This window comes from Giraffa tippelskirchi, chromosome 3 (genome assembly GCF_054371585.1).
Source record: "Giraffa tippelskirchi isolate mGirTip1 chromosome 3, T2T-mGirTip1v1.2.pri, whole genome shotgun sequence".
In the NCBI taxonomy this organism is placed as follows: Eukaryota; Metazoa; Chordata; class Mammalia; order Artiodactyla; family Giraffidae; genus Giraffa; species Giraffa tippelskirchi.
Genome location: NC_137277.1, coordinates 79,149,212 through 79,161,861, shown reverse-complemented (window position 1 = coordinate 79,161,861; position 12,650 = coordinate 79,149,212). Strand labels below are relative to the sequence as shown.

The 12,650-nt window shown below is 38.8% G+C and overlaps 1 long non-coding RNA gene across 2 annotated transcripts in view; it reads left to right on the top strand.

Moving 5' to 3' along the window:
• The first annotated feature begins 11,729 nt into the window (after positions 1 to 11,729).
• Positions 11,730 to 12,650, top strand: part of LOC145541865 (uncharacterized) — a 542,540-nt gene continuing 541,619 nt past the window's right edge. For both annotated transcript variants that reach the window (XR_014079366.1, XR_014079367.1), the window contains exon 1: positions 11,730 to 11,894. This is a non-coding gene — a long non-coding RNA (uncharacterized LOC145541865). The remainder of the gene's footprint in view (positions 11,895 to 12,650) is intronic.

Sequence of the window (12,650 nt, the reverse complement as noted above, 5' to 3'; positions counted from 1 at the left end):
TGGGTTGCCATTTCCTTTTCCAATGCATGCATGCATGCTAAGTCGCTTCAGTTGTGTCCAACTCTGTGTGACCCTATGGACAGCAGCCACCAGGCTCCTCTGTCCACAGGATTCTCTAAGCAAGAATACTGGAATATGATCCCTCTATATCCAGTTTATTGAGAATTTTTATCAGAAAAGTGTTTGAATTTTATCAAATGAGTTTTCTGCATCTATTGAGATAATTGCATATATAACCAAGAAGGCAAGGAGTAGTTCTCTGCCCATTAAGAACTATTTCTTTGTTTGCTACTGTGGGACTTGTGAATATGAGAGCCAAGCAATCTGGATGCCTGTCTCCCTGGTGGCAGATGCAAAAGCTTGGGTTTCTTATGTGTATATAAGCTCTTTCCAGGGAGATACTAGCAACTTGGTTTTATTGTGAGAGCAGAATGGAGGGAGAAGGCTAGAGATGTCTGCCAGTTTCCTCAGTCTCTGAGGATGATGCAGCCAAGCCTAATATCTGTACTAAAGTTAGAAGCCTGACTCTCAGGCATCTGCTTTTAAATTATGTAAGTAAATCCCTTTCAGGGAAAGACGGAAGATGAGCTGAGTTACTTCCTTTTCAATCTGGATGTCTTTTATTTATTTATTTTTTGCCTAATCATCTGAGCTTAAACTTCTACTATAATCTTGAATGTTCTAGAAGTTGTGAAAGAGGTCATTTTTGTCTAATTCCTGATCTTAGGGGGAAGGATCTAGTCTTTTACCACTATGTGAAATGGCACAAGCTGAAAGATCTTCACTGACAAGGTCTGACTGTTTCAACAGTTATAAATTTATTTTTGTGAAGATTGTTTGGGACCAAAACCGCTGGATTTCCAGTAATCTGATTTCCAGTAATCTGATTTCCAATGGTCAAACATTGTTGGGAGAGCTGAATTCTGGTTGCAAAAAGAAGAGAAGTAGAAAGGTTTTTTTAGCTTATCTAAAAAACTAAAATAAGGAGAAATTTAATTTGTGAACTGGGGGTAAAAAGAGAGGCTGATTTCTTGCTTAGGTATTCTGTGTGAAAGCAACAAAATAAGAAAAGAGCAAGAAATAGTTATGGAACGATGTAGTTTATTGTTAGGGAAAAAACTGAGTAATTCACTTAAAAACCTTATTTGCTTTCATCAAACTCATATAATTTCTAGTCACTATTGCTGTAATTAGATTCTCAAAAGATACAATAATGAAGACAGTTCTGGTTGAATGCAACCTTAATTCCTAGCCAGGGCTTCCATCTGAAATCTTCTCCCACTTTTCTCCCAGGATGAGAGATAAAGATATCTCTTTTATGAGAATCCTTTAAAACGGCCACAAGAACTGAGTCCTGGCATCCAGATTAGTCTTCTCTGTCTTTGGGGTAGAACCCTGGTCCCCTTAGCTAATGATAGAGGTACCCTGAAATAAAAGGCTGGATCACCAAAAGTTTTCCAAAAGAGAAGAAAACGATGCAGGATGTAATATTATTTTTCTATGATCCTTTAATTTCACCCATAAAATGTTCTATCTGTTTATACTGACAAAAAACAGGTGAATTCAGAGGATAATTTTGTGGTGGCCTTACTTTTACTCTTATCATGGCATCATGCCTTGACACATGACAGAAGCTTTGAGGCATTTGAAGTAGGGATACTGCTGAAGACTGTTTTGTCACTAATTCTTGCAAAGGTATGTGCTTAGTCGCTTAGTCGTGTCTGCCTCTTTGTGACCCCATTGACCACAGCCCACCAAGCTCCTTTGTCCATGGAATTTTCCAGGCAAGAATCCTGGAGTGGGTTGCCATTTTCTACTCCAAATTCTTGCAAAGCATTTTGTGAAAAAATAATGTGGATTTTATGAACTTACTTCTACTATCTTAATAATAATGTAACCAGATCTAATGACTAATAATACCTAATAGACTTTAACTTCTCAGTAATAGACAGTTTTTAAAGCTAAAAGAATGTACTAAGAGTAGAATATATGACAAGCTAAGTTTTGATTAGAAGCTAGTGTGAAGTAAGGACCTCATTAATGAGGCCCCGCTTGGGGTGGGCTGGTCAGAGGAGGACACAGCATGGGAGTACCCAGCCTAGCGGGAGACACTGAGGGCAATTTGAGTGCTGAGGGGCCTTCATAAGAGACAGAGTGCAGAGTAAAAAATGATATTTGGAGGGAGCCAAAGAAAACTTTCACTCTTTCATAAATTTACCTACAGCTAACTCTGCCCTGTTGACATCAAACTAGGCATCACCTATTTCTGAATCTTAAAACATATAAAAGTCAAAATGTTATGTATTAGCTAATTAATTTTTAAATAACACCATTTATTATTTTGGGACACTTTCTCAGATTGCATCAACCCATTACAGCAAGAAATGGTGGGCATTTATCACTTTTAATGATCCAAATGAGCACTCCCTGTACCTCCCATACCGGTCCCCAGAGTTATTCAGAATAAGTGCTTGGGAATGAGATATTCTAAGGAACCCTCACTTTAAGTTGCTCATAGGACATCTTGGTTTGAGAAATAAGCCTTTAGAAATGTAGGATCTTTATAAAACAATTGCAGTGCCCCAACTGAAACAATGATTCTAGAAGGTAGTATCCTTTTGGGGGCTCTAAGTGCATCAAAGAAGTGATATTGATCATGGAGGTAAACATAATCCTTAGAGCTCTGTTCCTGAAGCCCAAACTCTAACTGGATCAGGTTGTCATATATCTGAAGGCCCCAAAGAGTGAAAGACCAGGCTCCTGAGCACTGCCCCCAAAGTCTGAACTTACATTAAGACTGAAGGAGTTAAAGATTATCCCAGGAAATATATGTGGAAATGTAGTACTATATGTGTATATGTTTTGGAAGCAAGAAGCAAGGAGGGAAGAAAAACGGGAACAAATTCCAGGTCTTGCATGACTTCAGAGCTTGAACCTTTTTTTTTAAAGCAAGTTAGAGTCAAATCTTCAACCTAAATTTCTCACATGCCCTTTGAGTCACTTGGGATCATACTTAGAACATCAAGAACAAGTCATGGCAAATTTTCAACCCTTGCATGTGATTGTGTTTCATTCCTATTTCCCCATACCCAAGACCAGAGGGTTATTTTTGTGCTACATTAAGATGAAGGATTAATCCTGAGCTTTCCTCCATCTCCCACCCTCAGACTTCCATTGTCATTTCTTGATTTTATTCCTCCAGGATCAGTAGAGACCTGATTCATCTAGCTTGATTTATAATCCTTTGTTTCTCCTTCTCCTTGTAAAGGTCAAATGGAGGGGATAGAACTTGGGTGCCCTTTAAAAATCATACCTTTTCCCCTCTCTCAACCCTCTTTTTCCTCCCAGCCCTTCTCCACAGTGGTGGCAATGTTGAATACTGGAGGATTTGATTTTGGCACTGATCCATAGATGGTCTTTCCCTGCTCAGACTAAGAAGACATCAAGGCAAGCCTCAGCAAGGTCATATCTCTATTACCATAGAAACTGGGAGGAGAAAACTGTTTCAGAAATTGAAAAAGCAATTTTGGGGTGATGTATTTTCCCTGAATTATGATTTCAGCAAGTCATAGTAGTCTTATGCTTTACAGATGAGAAAATTGGAGTCTCAGCCAGGTTAAGAGACTTGCTTGAGGTCTCAAAATGGCACAGCTCAGGCTTCCTGACTGGGTTAGTTCACTTTCCACTATGCCGTGGCTGCTACTTAGCAGTTTATTACTTTATGCCTTATTTATTTTTTCAAAAGGTTGTGACTAAGAGAATTTCCCCACCATAATTTATGAAGTTAGCTTGATTCAGGTTAAATGTATGAAGTCTTGGGAACATTTCTCAACAGAAAAAGAAAAGAGAAAGAAAAGAAACTGTAGATTAAGTATTATATATCAAAGACTATTTACAGTATTCAATAGATGCCACATGGTTGTTTTTATTAAATATAGGTTCAACTTAAATATCTATAGGGATTTACTAAAAGAAAGGTGCTATCTATCATTGGATAGAAAAGAACACTCCCACAAATATGCAGCGAAATTTAATATTCAGTTTATTTTGATCTTATTTTGGTTTGTCAAGTATAATACCTAAATGAACAACTTTCAGTAAATGCCTTGCAAAGAGTAGAGTGTAACAAATGAGGTGATGATTTAACAAGTCCCCAGTGAGGTGGTTTTGGTACATTTCACCCGTGTATTTTGCCTCTCTTTTCTCCTACAACCCACTTCTGCCTTCACTTACAATTGCTTTCCAGAGAAGCAGAACCAATAAGTATTCCCACTCATTGGGTATGTGTGTACCGCTTTCTTTACTCTCTTGCCTACACTGTGTACCACCAATTCCTTTACAAAATTTTGCCACCCTAAGATGGCAAAATAAAATCTTATTTTAATTTGTGGCTTCCTGATTACTAACAGTGTGAGTTTATTTCTTGATAATAGTAATAATAGCCAATACTTATGAAGTGTATATACCATGGTAATTATTTGCTAAATCCCTTAAGTGAATTCTCTTCTGTGCTCCTGACAGTATCCCTGTGAGGTATGTTATCTGATTATATTTACAGATGAAACTAAGGCATAGATCAGTGACTTGCCCAAGGTCACAGCTAGGAATAACAGTCTAGACTTAAATGTAGGTAACCTTAGTCTATAACCTCATGCTCTTAAGAGCTATGAGTTAAGCTGTCTTTTTCCCATATGTTTATTGTTATTGTCCATTTGCATTTCTTCTTATGTGAGTAATCTATACATTTCTTTTTGTTTTTTTTATTTACATAGCTACTTGATGCAATTTTATTTAATTTAAATCAGATTGATGTTTCTTGATTGTTTCTACTGTCTTGGACTTGCAGCAGATCAAAAGACCAACTTGTAGTAGATCAACAGGAATAGCTTTAATGACTCAGAAATTCTCAGGCTTATGAAAGTATTATGTAACAAAATATTACTAACTATTTAATGTGTTTCATGCTTTGATAATGGAGAAATTTCTGAGTCTCCATTCTCAACATCTCTGTTGAGAATGAGAAATATTTTAAAATAATTATGATACTTAAATAATTATTATATTTATTAAATAATTATGAAAATAATTATGATATTTAAAAAATGAATATTTAGTGGCTAGGCCTTCTTAAAGCATTCTTAAATTAAGAACTTAAAAAACCCAACTATTTTTTTCCAAGAAGATGTAGTTGCTGAGAATATTTTAATCTCTGAGAATATTGCACAACTTTAATTGGCAAAAAACATTTGTACCAACCAAGTTAAACATCGTAAGAGAGACTTCCAAGCAGAACTGTCAATTAGTGATGCTGACTTCTTTTTTCTGTGTTGAAATAGTGAAGGTCACAGGTTCCAGTTAATATGATTTTGTTGTTTTACAAAAATGAATGTTAGCGAACAACTTCTACCCTCCTTTTCTCTTCTTTTTTTTCTGGATTCATTTGTTTATTGGTTAACAGAGTTTGCCTTTTAATTAATCGTGTTTTTTTTTTAAAGAATACTGGAAAGTTCTCTTCTTGATTTCAGTAACATAAACCAACTAGAAATCACACACACATACACACAACCTTTTATTTGAAACCAAGTGAGTATTTAAAATATTTTCTCAGTTGTTTGAGTCTGGTATTACATGACACTGAAATTATGCTACAAAGGCAGGAAGTAGGATGAAACCATCATTAAAATAGTGGCTAACCATGGATATTTCTTTGGAAATGCTTAGTTCACGTCACTGCTACGATATTTACAGAGTAACCTCCATGAATACAGGTGTTAGACCATGGAGTTGCTTGGGTGACACTTGGCTCAAACAGATGATGGATCTCCCTTTCATCAGAATGATCATGCAGACATAGTTCCTTGGCCTCAGGCTGCACCCTTCTTTTTATCTATTCCAGCCTAGGATCTTCTCACCAGTGTGCTTCCTTTACTCTTGCTTCCTCAAAACCTTCTCATCCATTGCTCATTCTTTCACCATCTTTTAATACAGATTCTACGGGAATAGGAGGGTAGAGATTGAAGAGAGGTGGAGAGAGTAAGGCTATACGCTTCAGAGGCAGCTGCTCTTTTCCTTCCTACTCTTGTCATCTCTCAGCCTCAGGGCTTATCAGATTGTTTGAATATTTCCCACCATTTCCCCAAACATACCCCTTTTCCCGTTCAGCTTCCTACCAAAAGACGTGCCCCATATGCTTGTATGAAATGCTTCAAAGTTCTTTTGAATACAAGGCAAATTTTTCTACATAAATCTGCCTCTATCACTTATATTTTCTTTATCTTTTCTTTTTTCTTTTTAAAATTTATTTTATTGAAGTATAGTTGCTTTACAATGTTGTATTAATTTCTGCTGTACAGCAAAGTGATTCAGCTATGCACACACACACACACTTTTTTTTTCATATTCTTTTTTACTATGGTTTATAACAGGATGTTGAATATAGTTCCCTGTGTGATATAGTAGGACCTTGTTGTTCATCCATTCTATATATAACATTTTCCAACTACTAATTCCAAACTCTTAGTCCATTCCTTCCCGCTGCCTCCACCTTGGCAACCACAAATATGTTCTCTATGTCTGTGAGTCTGTTTCTGTTTCATAGATAAGTTTGTTTGTGTCATGTTTTAGACTCTACATGTAAGTGACATCATATGCTATTTGTCTTTATCTTTATGACTTAGTGTTTTAGTGTTTCACTTTTTTCTTCGCATTTGAAGGCTTTCAGATGTGGAATCTTTAGTTTGTCTCTGTTGCCACCACTCCTTGTTACTAAATGCACACAGTTTCAGTTATTTATATGGCTACTCAAACTTGAAGACATTTATGATGCTGATTACAATTCCATAGCTGGAAATGAAGTATGCAGAGGTGTTTTCTTACTACTTCCCAGGACTTATGGCCTTCTTAAGGCCTCTTATGACCAGATCTTGGGTTGCTCTGAAGCTCTGTAATGGTTTTGTTTATTTGTTTTTAATTTTTTTAAACTTCACTTTTAAAGCTAGCTCCATAGATTTGCCTTCCCCAGCACTGTTTACCTTCTTTCACGTATAAGCCTACATTCTGCTCTGTACTGCAGTGCTCATGCTGAAATACTGAACTGTTCCCTACAGGAATAAAAATGTATGTGTGTATATTCATTGTTCCCTTGACAAATCAATAACAACAAAATAGAGCAAAATTCTGATACATGTACCCATATACCCCTGACTTTTGTAATTTTTGTCTCCAGCAAAAATAGCTCAATTGAGAAGAAATTAATTTGTTGAAAGTTGTTGTTTTAAATGTAATTTAAATGAAAAGATAATATTTATTAATTAGGAATCAGATACATATGGCTTATCATAATGCATAGCCAATAATTTTTGATATAATGAAATAGAAAAGCATTATTGTAAGGAATTTCAAACCTTGACCTCATTCTTGTAACTGGCAATGAAATCCATTTTCTTTTTACTGCTGGTTTTTACTGGTAGATTCTGTGGGTAGTTTGACTCTCTGGCTATAAAGAATCAAAAACTGAAAGAAAAAAAAAGGAACTTAGAAAAGTTTAAAAAGAAAACTTTTTCTTCTTTCTTGGTAATTTCACTGCAGAATCAACCTGGAGCTGTCTTAACTTCAGCTCCAGGGAGGAGTGGGGAAGAGCTGGACACAGTGTAAAGAAAAATATCTGATAAAAATATATCAACAGGTTTATTATTCGAGGTGAAACTGAAATCTAGTGGAAAAATAGTGTATTTTTTAATACCTGTGAGTGATGTCCTATAATGGATTCTTTACCACTGCACCACCTGGGAAGCCATAGTAAGAACTGTAAGAAGCCACCAGTAAGAACTGAAAAATGGTCAATATAGTAATTTTACATTATTGTATTTTACTGAAATAAAAAAAAACAGTGGAAGAAAAAAAGGAATCAGTAAAAAATGAGACAAGCCAGGAATTGTAATTTGATAAGAGAGTTTTAATTTCAGAAGATCACAAAGTCAGTATGAGAGGATATTCAAATAAAGAAGCTAATTAGTATGTGGTTAAGTTCTTCAATGTCAACTGTGAATAAGTTTGGATTTTACCCCTTTCAACCATGATAGCTTAATCAAAACAGCAGGAACAGTTAAGCAAAGGAAAGAAAAAAAAAAAAACATAAAACTTGTGGCAGAGAATATTCTTGGAAATTGATATCCTCCACTGGCATCCTGTGCAATTTGAACAAATGTTTTAATTGGATGAAAATCAATTAAATATCCATTAAGAAGTTGTCTTAGATTTAAGTAACAGAAGTTGCTGATTTTTCTTAACCACAAGTGGGATATGTGAAGAAGAAATTGGAGTAAAGAGGACATTTTGTAATGCTGTAGTTGACCTATAAAACTGCTCTGAAGTAGTTATAGTTCTGCCTGGCTCCTTCGTTGTACTTTTCAGGATTTTACTGACACTCGTTCAGTAGGGAGCAGAAAGAAACTAAAACTATGAGGAACCAGAGCAGGAAGAATGGGCTTCTCTTCTGGATCGTGGATATTAAACTTCTGGGCTATGGATTCTTTGAAACATTGAAGAAAATTCATTTGCATATATCCAAAACTATTTATACATAAAAGTAGTGTTGAGGGTTCATAGACTGTCAGAACCTCACCCATGTGTTACCCAGAGTTCTGTGGACATAGAGATAAGAGCCTTGTCTCTAAGGTTTTCCTTCAAGTTGGGTAATTAGCAGTAATGCCCAGAACCAACTCTGGCCTGATGGTGGCACAGTCTGGAAGATGGTAGGTAGAAGTAAGGTAATTTAGGCAAGACTGACATGCAAAGCTAGGGGCAACAAATTCTCCAGATCATCACATTACTCCAAATCAGACTCCAGACTACAACTGAGACTACAGGAGAGAGGGCTCCACCTCTCCATAAATGAGGAGTTTCAAATAATTAACAAGGATCACAATCCTTATTAAACAAAACAGCCGTAATTTCAGACTAGAGTACTGAACAAGAAATTGAGGCACATCTGGAGAAGACTCTTGGAAGTCCCTTGGATAGCAAGGAGATCAAACTAGTCAATTCTAAAGCAAATCAACCCTGAATATTCATTGGAAGGATTGATGCTGAAGTTGAAGCTCCAATACTTGGGCCACCTGATGCGAAGAGCTGACTCCTTGGAAAAGACCTGGATGCTGTGAAAGATTGAGGGCAGGAGGGGAAGGGGGCAACAGAGAATGAGATGGTTAGATGGCATCATTAACTCAGTGGACACAAGTTTGAGCAAACTCCAGGAGATAATGAAGGACAGGGAAGCCTGGTGTGCTGCAGTTTAATGGGTTGCAAAGACTCAGCAACTGAACAACAACAACTTCTAGCCTGGGCTAGCTATCCCAGTATGGGCTTGGAGAGAATATGCTGCTTGGAGGGCCTACTGGAGCTAAGAGCTAATGCTTGCCCAACACCATACCTTTAGTATCAGACTAAGTTTACAACCATCAAGGAGATTCTTTTTTGTAGGTAATACCCTGGCTATAACTGTCTTAGAAACTTCTGAACACAAATTTGTGTATAAAGAGACTGTAGTTAGGTATGGCTAAAAATGTGAAGAGTTATCTGTGCCTGTACATTTTATTTCCGGACATGAATTTGGACAGAAGTATGTAGAAGGTATGGCAGTAGCAATTACCCTTTATACAGAAGACCACACAAAAGCCTCTTCATATAGAAATGATACCTTAAGCACTGTTGTTCTCCTTCAGTGAAGGGCAGATTAGATCTCATTATATTATGCTGTTTTCTAGTGGACTTCCTGTGTCAACCCAGTTCTTAAGCATTATTTTATTTTCTCCCTTCTAAATCAGTAATTGAGGTTCTGCTTTAAGGAGAACATATTTATTATTTGGTATTTATTCCTCCCTCTAAATAGTTTGCATCATCAGACTCATCCCCCTGAGCACAGTCTGACTCGGCGTGTCATCTGGCCTATTCACACCTGCCACATTTCAGCCCTGCTTTGTCCTGCATAAAAATCCAAGTAACATGCTGTTTAAATGGAGCCATGCTGACAGTTTCCGTTCATTCAAATAACGTCTGTGAGATTTGCATGGATTAACATTCAGAGGACAGAATTCTAATTTTTATTCAAATAAAGAGATAGGATTGGTTTATTGAGGCTGAGCACAAAGAATTAATGCTTTCAAATTGTGGTAATGGAGAAGACTCTTGAGAGTCCCTTAGATAGCAAGGAGATAAAACCAGTCAATCCTAAAGGAAATCAACCCTGAATATTCACTCAAAGAACTGATGCTGAAGCTCCAATACTTTGGCCACCTGATGTGAAGAGCTGACTTATTCGAAAAGACTCTGATGCTGGGAAAGATTGGGGGTAAGAGAAGAAGGGGGCGACAGAGGATGAGATGGTTGGATGGCATCACTGACTCGACATGAGTTTGAGCAAACTTGGTGAGTTAGTAAAAGACAGAGAAGCCTGGTGTACTGCAGTTCATGGGGTTGCAAAAAGTCAGACACGACTTGGTGACTGAACAGCAACAATTTTAACCATGAGCAGGCACTAGAGAAGATTCACATCTCATTGGAATGAATCAGTGACTTATTTTACCAAAGGTTTTCCATCTAACCTACCATATATTCAGACCAGGGTCCTGGTACCTTTATAAGGAAAACGTCACCGGACATGCAAATTATACTGTTTCTTATTATTGGGATAATAATTAAAAACTTCAGTAAGTGTCTCCTCTGCTCTCTGCACTGGAAAAATCTCTTTGAAAATCGCTAAGTTTGCCCAAACTCATCCACACAGCCGCTTCATTCTTTAAGAGCTGTAAAAGATTATGTAGATTAGAATGACAGACATCCTTCAGGGATTGGTTCTGGTCAGTCAGATAACTATTAGGTGCTCTGCGACTTGAATGAGACTGAGGAGGATGATGGGAGGAGTGGTGGGGAATTGGGATATACAACAAAGGAGTTCCTATAGATTCTGTCTATTGTGGGAGCTGATGCCCTTATCTCCATGTTGGAGTCCTAATGCTTTGCAACGAGCTGCCCATCAGCAAGTATAGACTTAAGGACAGTTTATAGAACACAAGTTGTAAGGAAGATGGCTTTGTGTAAGCTTTTTATTTGTGTTTCATAGGCTAGGTCACCTTAAAGAGTAAAGAATTGCATCTTTATTGTTGTAAATGCTGAATCATAAATATAAGCCTAGACATGGCACTGGAATTTAGAGTTTCTTGAACTGTTTTCTCAGGTCATCCCTAGGACACATTGGAAGGTGGAGTAGATTTAGTGTCTGATGCCTTCCTGTTCTTGGTTTCCACTCCTAATGCCCTCTTCCCCTCAGACACTCCCCCAGGTCACTTTTCTTTCTTATCCCCAACAAAGTCTGATTCTTGATTTTAAAAAGGTCAGAATCATACTCACCTCCACACTAATCTTAGAAAAAAACCTGAATATTGACTTTTGCTTTGCCTGAAACAAACAAAAAACTGGACAAAATACATGAAACAATAGTTTTCAAAATATCAGACAATGAAGGACACTAATCCTTGAGAAACAGGGAATAAATGAGATGAGCTCTGCTTTGACCCCAGCTGACTATGCTGAGAGAGCTCCCAGACCATGGTGGGTTGGCAGGGGGAACCCAAGAGTAGCCTGGTGGACTGTCTAAGCTGAGAAAAATGAGGATGTTTTTATTGTCTCTATGGGCTTCCCTAGTGGCTCAGTGGTAAAGAATCCGCCTGCAGGAGGCGGGGCTAAGATGGCGGAGGAATAGGGCGGGGAGACCACTCTCTCCTCCACAAATTCATCGAAAGAACATCTGAACGCTGACCAAACTTCACAAAACTACTTCTGAAGGCTGGCAGAGGACGTCAGGCTTCCACAAAGACAGCGCATTATCTTCAAAAGAGGTAGGAGAAATTATAAAAGATAAAAAGAGAGACAAAAGAGTTAGGGACGGAGATCCGTCCCGGGGAGGGAGTCGTAAAAGAGGAGGAATTTCCAAGCACCAGGAAACCCTCTCACCGGCGGGTGTGGGGGAAGATTTCTTATCTCGGAGGGCAACGTAACTGGGAGGAAAAAATAAATAAAATCCACAGATTACGTGCCTAAAGCAACTCCCAGCAAAGAACCCCAGACGCTCGCATCATCCGCCACCAGCAAGTGGGGGCTGAACGGAGAGGAGCGGGCGGCACTGCCTAGGGTAAGGACCGGGCCCGAGTGCCCCGAGGGCAATCTGAGGGAGCTAACGTGAGATAGTAACCTAAACTGTGGGACAGCCAGAGAGAGAGAACTATCCCGCGAAAAGCCCAACTCTAAGGCACTGCCGGCCCGCTCACAGAACAAAGGACTGAGCGATACCAGAGGAGAGCTAGCCGGCTGCGGACCGCCCCATCCCCCGCCGGACACAGCGGGCAGGCGGGGCCCGCCAGAGCCGGAAAGGGGCAAACTCGGCTCCAGAGAGGGCACCCCCTACCAAACTGCAAACAGGCTCCCAGTTTCTAAGCAAAGACTGCCTGAGATCCCGGAGGGTCGACAGCCGCCGGGAGGGTCGCAGCCAGAGACCAGCTCCCCAGAACCGACACAAAGCACACCGGAGCCGGGCGCGCCCGAAAACCGAGGCGGGGACCAGGGAGGTGATAAGCCGCACCGCCCCAACAGGGGAG